Here is a 7,685-nt window from a genome sequence, read left to right as displayed (position 1 = left end):
CCCCCCGGTCCCCCAGCCCCAGATCGGCTCGGTCCCTCCTTAAAGCCCCGCGGGAGCCCCCCTGTGATGCTCGGTGCCGGCCGGGAGCCGAGCGGGGCCGGGCACCGGAGCCGAGGCGGAGCGGGGCGGGCGGCCCCGAGCATCCCTCCCGCCGCCCCCAGCATGGCCCCCGCCCTGCCCGGCGGCTGAGCACCTCTGCGCTGTCTCTGGGGTCGGGGAGAAACCCCCAAAAAAGCCCCCCCCCGGCCGCCGGACACGGTGAGGAGCCTCCCACGGGGCTGGCTGCGGAGCTCCCGGGGGCGCAGCGGGAGGCGGCGAGGCCGGGGCCGAGCGGCGGCTCCGGAGGGGTCGCTTCGGCCTCACGCTTCTGGCAAACGGCCCCGGGGCGGCCCCGAGGGGGAGGCCGAGCCCCCGCTGCTCCCCCCGGGCCGCTTGGCTCGGCCCCGGGCTGCGGAGGGGGCGGGGGGGGGGGGGGGGGGGGGGGGGCCCCCCCGGGGGGGCGGGGGGGGGGGGGGGGGGGACGGGCTGGGAAGCGGAGCCCGGCTCCGAGCCGCCTCGGTCCCGCTCGCAGCCTCCAGAGCCGGGGGAGGCGCCGGAGCCAGAGCTGGAGGCGGGGAGGAGAAGCCGGAGCCGGCCCGGAGAGAGCCGGGAGCCGCCGGGGACCGGGCACGGAACGGCTGCAGCCCCCCGCTATCAGCACCAGGATGGGACCGGGAGCCGCAGGGGGTGCCCGAGCTGCCTCCGGGCTCACCCCGAATCAGAGCTGGGGGTGCTCGGGGCTGAGCCCCAGAGCACCCTCAGAGGGGCACCCATGGGTGCTGGGGGCTGTGCACCCTCCCGACAGTGGGAAGGGCAGCAGGCAAGCAAGCTGGGCTGGTTTATCAAAGTGCTGCAGGGACTGGGACTGGCTGTGACCTCAGGTTCAGGGCAATGGGACTCTCCCAAAACCTTTCCAAGCCTCTCCCCATCCTTTGTCCCTCCTCTGGTGGGACGTGGGGCTGGATGTGTCCCCTACTGCTCTGCTCTACCCTGGTAAGAGGTGTCCCAATGCCTGGAGCTGCCCCTCAGGGCTGACCCATGACCTTCTCCTCCATCCGAGCCTGCAGAGCCCAGGTGGGGACGGGGACAGCTGTGGGGACATCACAAACCCAGTGCTGGACCCTTTCATCAGCTGGTGGCCCAAAGCCTTCTCCCTCACCACCAACAGCGGGGCAGCTGGTCCAGGTTTGGGGTCAAGCCCTCGGGGCCCATCCGGGGACCATGGTGATGTGCCACCTTGGACACTTTGGCTGTGCCAGTGGCAGGGCAAGGAGAGCTTTTATGCATTTAAAAGATCTGTTAGCTCTGTAGGGAGAAAAATAAACCGGGGATGGCGAGTTCACATAAACACTGTGCTATTTATGGGAGGCTGCGTCTCGCTGCGCATCTCTCCTCGCACATCCTCTGCCACCGGGAGGAAGCCGTTATCCCACTGCGGGGCTCAGCCTGCAGCCAGAGGCAACGTGGGGCAGACCCGCCTGGTGCATGGCCCCATGCAGCCCCAAAGGGTCCCCCTGCACGTGGATCATGGAGCAGGGCAGCACCCAGGAGATCCCCTGGTTGTCACAGCCAGCCCTGGGCTCTGCGAGGTGCTGGGAGCAGACGGGGCATCCCCGGGGAGCCCCGAGCCCATGAGCCCACCGGTGTCCCAGGGTGAACGTCCTTGCAATCAGCCTCTGGCTGGGAGCAGAGCAGGAAAACCGGCAGGTTCATCACGGGAGTGAAATGCGGAAGCAAATGCGGGCAAGTCCCAGCCTAATTGTATGCAAATCCCCCAAACACTGCGATTAAAAACCACTCCTTTTCCTAAGTGCATTGGCAGTTTGCTCTCCCTCCCCAGATTTGCGCCCCAGCATACCTAATCTTAGCAGCGCCCCTCAAAAAGCCCAGATTGTGCCAAAAATGAGCCGCATGGCTGGGAGCGTGCCAAAGGGGGGTGGGTAAGGGCTCTCCTGCCAGCCCAAGGAAAAATTCTCAGGGCTTTGGCAAAGGCTGCAAATATTGAATGAGCAAATGTGGTCGCTGGCTGTTGCAGGTGGTTGTGCAGAGCCTGATCACAGCGGACGTGGCGTCAGCTGCTCACCCTTTCCAGGTCGCCCTCCGGAAACCGGGCTGGGACTTGTGTTGAAGGCTCCTTAAAAAACCATGAAATGGGATTTTGTGGTGAACATCAGGTTCCCAGCAGGTTGTTCAAGGTCTTCCAGGCTCTTGCTGGGGTTTGGAAGGAGAAACCCAAGCGATGCAATGGGTCACGATAAGCCTGAGGAAGCGTTGGATGAGGCCGCTCCGGGCAAATGCCCGCAGAGATAGCGAGGTGGGACAACGGAGAACAAGGAGGTGACATGGGCACGGCACGGCTTGCGGGGACAGGTCCAAACCTGGGCTGCTGTGGGAGGGGATGCACAGCGGGCTTGGCGTGCTGGAGCAGCACCCAGCCCCGCTGCACCCCCGGGGCTCGGCAGCAGCCAGGAATCGCTGCTCCCAGGAGGCGAGTCGGGACGTGGGGAGCTCCTCTCCTCCCACCGCTTCCCTGTGGAACCCCTCCTGCCTCGGTTTCCCTGCAGGAAGAGCAGCTCCAAGCTGCCATCGTGGGTGCTCAGCGCAGGAGATGTTGAGGTTTTCTCTGCCTCTTCAATTCCAGGGGCCAGCCCCGAGGCCTTCTGGTCATGGAAAGGGGCCTCTTAATTAGGGAAGTTAATTAGGAGCGTGGCCGGTGCCAGCAGCACAGGGCTGTGTGCTCGGTGGGCTGATGTCTCTGTGAGCTATTAATTAGGCTGACCCCAAATGCCACGGTCCGGTGGGTCCGGACAGGCTGGCACAGGGAGAAAAAGATGGAGCAAACAAAGGGAACGACCAGAGCTTTTCCAAGGGTGCCTCCGTCGTGCCGAGGTGCTCGCCCACAGCACCTGCCCCGGGGCCACCCGTACCCATGTGCCGGGTGACACATGGCCCTGGTGGGACCTCGCTGGGGACACAGGGCTGCTCCTGGGCTGTTTTAATGCCGTCTGTTGGGGTGCACGGCCCCGGGAAGCCCTTTGGGTGCCTCGCAGGGCGCTGATCCCCAGCAGCGCTGTGGACTTGCAGCAGATGCTCAGCAGCTGTGACACAGCTTAGAGAGAATTCCCGGGAGACAATTCCAAATATGAAAGCCCTTCGTTTTTGTTTGGGATCCGGAGTGGGAAGGTCATGCGCCGGCCACATTTTCAAGCTCTTTTTTACACTGCAAAGGCTCGTTTTTGCCTACAGAAGCTGAGCTTGCCACCGATTCACGGGACTCGCAGATTTTGCTGGGAAGCACCCGGTCCCGCAGGACGGATGGATGGATGGCTGCTTAACCGGGGACTGACGCTTCCCACCAGGCACATCTCAGCCCTGCAGCCCGTTTTACAGCAGGTTGGCAGCGGGGTCGGGGAGCTGGGGCGCACAGGTCCCTGATGCTGGGTGCCGGGAGGATGCTCACAGGTTTTTTTTGTGCTTTCCCGGCACCAGCCTGAACCTGGCAGAAGAAACTGCTGAGACATCACCCGATGGAAGGGAAAACAAGTCCCAAAGTGCCAAAACCCGTCGAGCTCTCCGCCAGTGGTACCCTTGGCACGACAGCGGGGTAGAGCAGAGGTCTGCCGGCTCGCTGGCCCTGCCTGCACCCCATCCCAGGCCCTTTGCCTCCTCGCCGCCGTATCTCCCCCACCATGTGCGGGACCTATTTTAATCCCCAGGGAGCCCCTTGAGCGTTATCGAGCCAGGCCGCCGGCCAAGAGCTATTCCTGCGCACCCTTTCCAGCAGGCTCAGCAGCCTGCGGAAGGGGGTTAAATATTTCCACTGCCGTAAGTCAGAGGACTGCAAAACCCCTCTGGCCTCCATGGCCAGCCCTCCAGCGAGCCGGGTGCTGTAGGAAGAGCTCCTCTTTTCACTCGAAGCGGCCCGTGTCGGGGCAGGATGGTGCTTGCTAAGCCCTGGCCCGGGGAGGAGGAGCTGAGGGTGTGAGCGATGACAGCTCGCTCCGGGGCAAAGACTTGGCAGAACCACAACTTCCCAGAAGAGAAAAGAAAGAAAAAAAAAAAAAAAAGAAAGAAAAAAAAAAAAAAAAAAAAAAAAGAGGAAAGCATAAAAAGAAAAATGTGGCCCCTGCAAGTCTTGCTTTGTTACAGAATATGAACGAGGGGCCCCCGAGATGGTGTGATCACTTTCTGATCAATCCTGGGGGAAATGCTAGGGAGGGGATAAAGAACCAAGCAGGGTGCTGTACGTGGAAGACCCCAGGGTCAGCCCCAGGCCTGGGGCTGTGGTGGGCTGGGCATACCGGCCATTGTCCCCCTGCTCTCCACAGGGGTGCCAGAAGATGAGGATTTGGGTTGAAAGGAAAAGACGAGGTGAAGGAAGGGCAGCAATGAAGGGAAGCGGCTGGGGAGAGCGGGCTGGGCCAGCTCGGTGCCTCCTGGAGCTGTTCCTCACGTGGGCAGCCCCATTGGGAAGGTCCTATCCCCACGGCTGCTGCTCCTGAAGTTTGTGTTTTTCACTTTAGAAATCTGTCCCGTATTTCTATTTTGAAATCCTCTGGCTTTAGCTTCCAGCCGCCACTTACATCTTCCTCAGCTGGCTGGGCAGCTCTTGATTTCTGTAGCAGGGCTTTTTCCCCCGCTCAGACACTTGCAGACCCCGACCCCATCGCTGCCCTCCAGCACAGGAGCTCCTCTTCCACCCAGCTCAAGCTCAGGAGGCGATGCCGGCCGTGAGCCCTGCTGCCGCCAGCGCCGTTTCCTTTGAACCTCCCCAAGCTGAAAGGTTTCTTGGAGTTGTGCTATTTCCAGAACTGAAATCAGGACAGAAATTCATTGGCTAGCTCCCCTATATTGCAGGAAAGGCCACGCAGATCCTTCCCACGTGCCTAAACCTACAGATTCCTTTCAAAGATGTGGAAAATTCCTTATCAGCACAGGGGATGCATCTTCTGCAGCTGGGATCCGTTCCCCGTGGTCCCAGAGCAACGCAAACATTACCCAAAACGCCTGAACGCCAGAAAAAACAGCATCCAAGCCCCCGTCCCTGGGGGACGGCTCCTGAGGAGCGAGCAGCGCTGCCGCAGGACATGTGATTTTTGCATTGCACGGAACAACACCGGCAAGTTGGGGAGGGACGTTCCCACAGCTGGCTGCCTTCCTCGGGAACACGCGGCCAGAAGTCCCCGGTGGCTTCTCCTGCCTTTCTTCCCCTGGCCTGAGAGGGTTTGGGGTGCAGGGGTCAGCCTGGGGTTCACCCCGCTGCTTTGGTGCCCCGGGACGTGGCAAATGGCCAGGACCCACTGCCACCACCAGATGCTGCAAGGTGCTCGGTGCCTGCCCTGAAGGAGGTGATGCAGATTTGGGGGTGCCAAGGGTGGCCTTTCAGTGCCACAGGGGACAAAGGGTCTCATCCACCTGGCTCCTATTGAAGCTCTTGGGGTGCTGAGGGACCCCAACTGCTCTCATAGGTCTTGGGGGGGGCAGAGAAAGAGTGAGGGGGGATGCAGGCGTTGACTTTGTGGATAGGTTGGGATGGGATGGGATGGGATGGGATGGGGAGCACCAGATTGCAGGCCAGAAACCTCAGACTTGTCCTGAAGGTGTCTGGGTGCAAAATCCGCTATTTCCTCTACGTCTGGGGGTGCACAGGCTGCATGCACTCTGTGCAAGCGTGCCCTGAGCACCCACGGGACATGCATGGAGCCACCCCAAGCAATTCCCTCCTCCCCAGATGGGCTTGCTGGAGAACACCTGGGAGCAGGGCTCAGCCCCAGCCCCAGGAGCAGCCGTTTCCCACCAGGAGCTGAAGCTGCGTTTGCTGACTGTGTCTGTCTCTTGTGCCCAGGGTGGAGACACAGGGACAGAGCAGGGGAAGGAAACTCCCCCTGTGTCCCCATCCCTTGTGCTTTCCTGCGAGGATGAAAGAGGTGAAATCTAGCCTCACGTCTGCTCTGCCTGCCCCAAATATCATGGAGGGATGGGGAGGTGGAATGAGCGCACCTCTGCGTGTCCCCTGGCCTTGGAGGGGACCTGGTACAGGCACTGGAGAATTATTGGGAAAGGAAAATGCAGATAGTGGGGTGTGCCCCTGGGTCCCCTCCGAGGGCCAAGGGACGAAGCAGAGGTCCCAGCTTCAGATCCCTGAATAAATGCTGCTGATATAGCAGAGACCAACACAAACACCAGTGGCTGAGCATTTCAACCCCCCCAAGTCATTTCACCCCTTAAAAGAAACAAAGTCGATGGGGCCAAAGGGAGCAGATTTGACACAGACCCCGGGCATGAGCACCCGGTGGGGGGCAGAGGACACAGCTCCTGCAGGAGGATTGTAAGGGATAAGCCCCCTCAAGGCACGTTCCTGTCCCTCCTGATGGGGCGGACGCCGAGATGACCCCAGGAGAGACCCGAGGGCAAGGGGAGCTGGTAGAGCCTAGGGCAAAAATTCCTCCCCCAGGACAGTTTCACCTCCAGCCAAGCACAAAAAAAAAAAAGAAAAATAAATAAATAAATAAAAAACGCAAAGGAAAGGGTTTCCGGGAAGTCCCCCCGCTTCCCCCGAGCCTCCCCTCCCTGGATTGGGATGTTTTGACCCAAAAGAGGAGCGGGGGCCTGGGAGGGGTGCAGGAACCGGAGGAAGCCAAACCCCGGGCGCTATTTTCGGCTCTTGGGCAGGAAAAGCACCTGCTGGGGTCATTACGCCGCGGGAAAAAACAAACGTCGAGATTTTTTTCTCCCTGGGGGGTGGGAAATGAATAGCTGGGCTCATCCGCGGCGGGAGCCGGTGCCGGACCCCAGGGCTTCTCCCCAGGGACTTCCAGGTCCCGGTTCCCCCTCTCAGCACGGGGACGAGGGGTTTGCACCCCGGGTCCTGGGGAGGGAGGTGTGTGTGTGTGGGGGGGGGGTCTTCCCTTTTAAAAAAAAGGGGGGGGGATTCGGAGGGGTCCAGCTGCTCTCAGTCTCCGCCGCGGTGTGCGGATAACCCGGCTTCGGGTGCCCTCTCCCGTCGGTCTACAGCAGTCCGGGCTCATCAAATCTGCACCAAAAAAAGGGGCATCTTTGTCCACAAGGAGCCGGGAGCTGGCTTTGCTTTGTGTTTTAGACGTACTGCAAGGAGCTCACCCCCCCCTGCGGGGATGGGGGGCCCCCCCCCCCCTCCCCCCGGTTAAATTTACCCCATTTCTAAAGCAAAACCCCCAGCTCCCCCACCCCAACCCTTCCCAGCAGCAGCTTGACCGGGCCTGACACCAACAGCTGAGCACGCAACAGAGGGACCGGGGGTGTCGGAGGCACGGCCCCCCCCCCCGGGAAGGGGGAAATCCAGCCCCGGGGTGGGGGGGGGGGCAGCCTGGGAGCACACAGGAGGGAACCTCCCCAGGACGGGAATTTGCAGGGTGAGGCCCCCGCGGAAGGGCTGGGGCATCGCCGCTGGCATGTCACTGCGGGGGGGGGGGGCACCGACCCCTCTCCCTTTCCACTGTATCCCAAAATGAGGAAATCCCTCCCCTGGCTCCCTGAGTTGTCCCCGGGGGGGGGGAAGGGGGGGTCACCCCTTTTTGTGCTGAGATTTGGTGTCCCGCGGAGCTGGGGCAGGAAAATGCAGCGGTGAGACGTCCCCAAACCGCCCCCCCCCCCCCCCCCCCCCCCCC

Source organism: Oxyura jamaicensis, chromosome 26 (assembly GCF_011077185.1).
Source record: "Oxyura jamaicensis isolate SHBP4307 breed ruddy duck chromosome 26, BPBGC_Ojam_1.0, whole genome shotgun sequence".
Taxonomy (NCBI): Eukaryota; Metazoa; Chordata; class Aves; order Anseriformes; family Anatidae; genus Oxyura; species Oxyura jamaicensis.
This window is presented reverse-complemented; position numbering follows the sequence as displayed.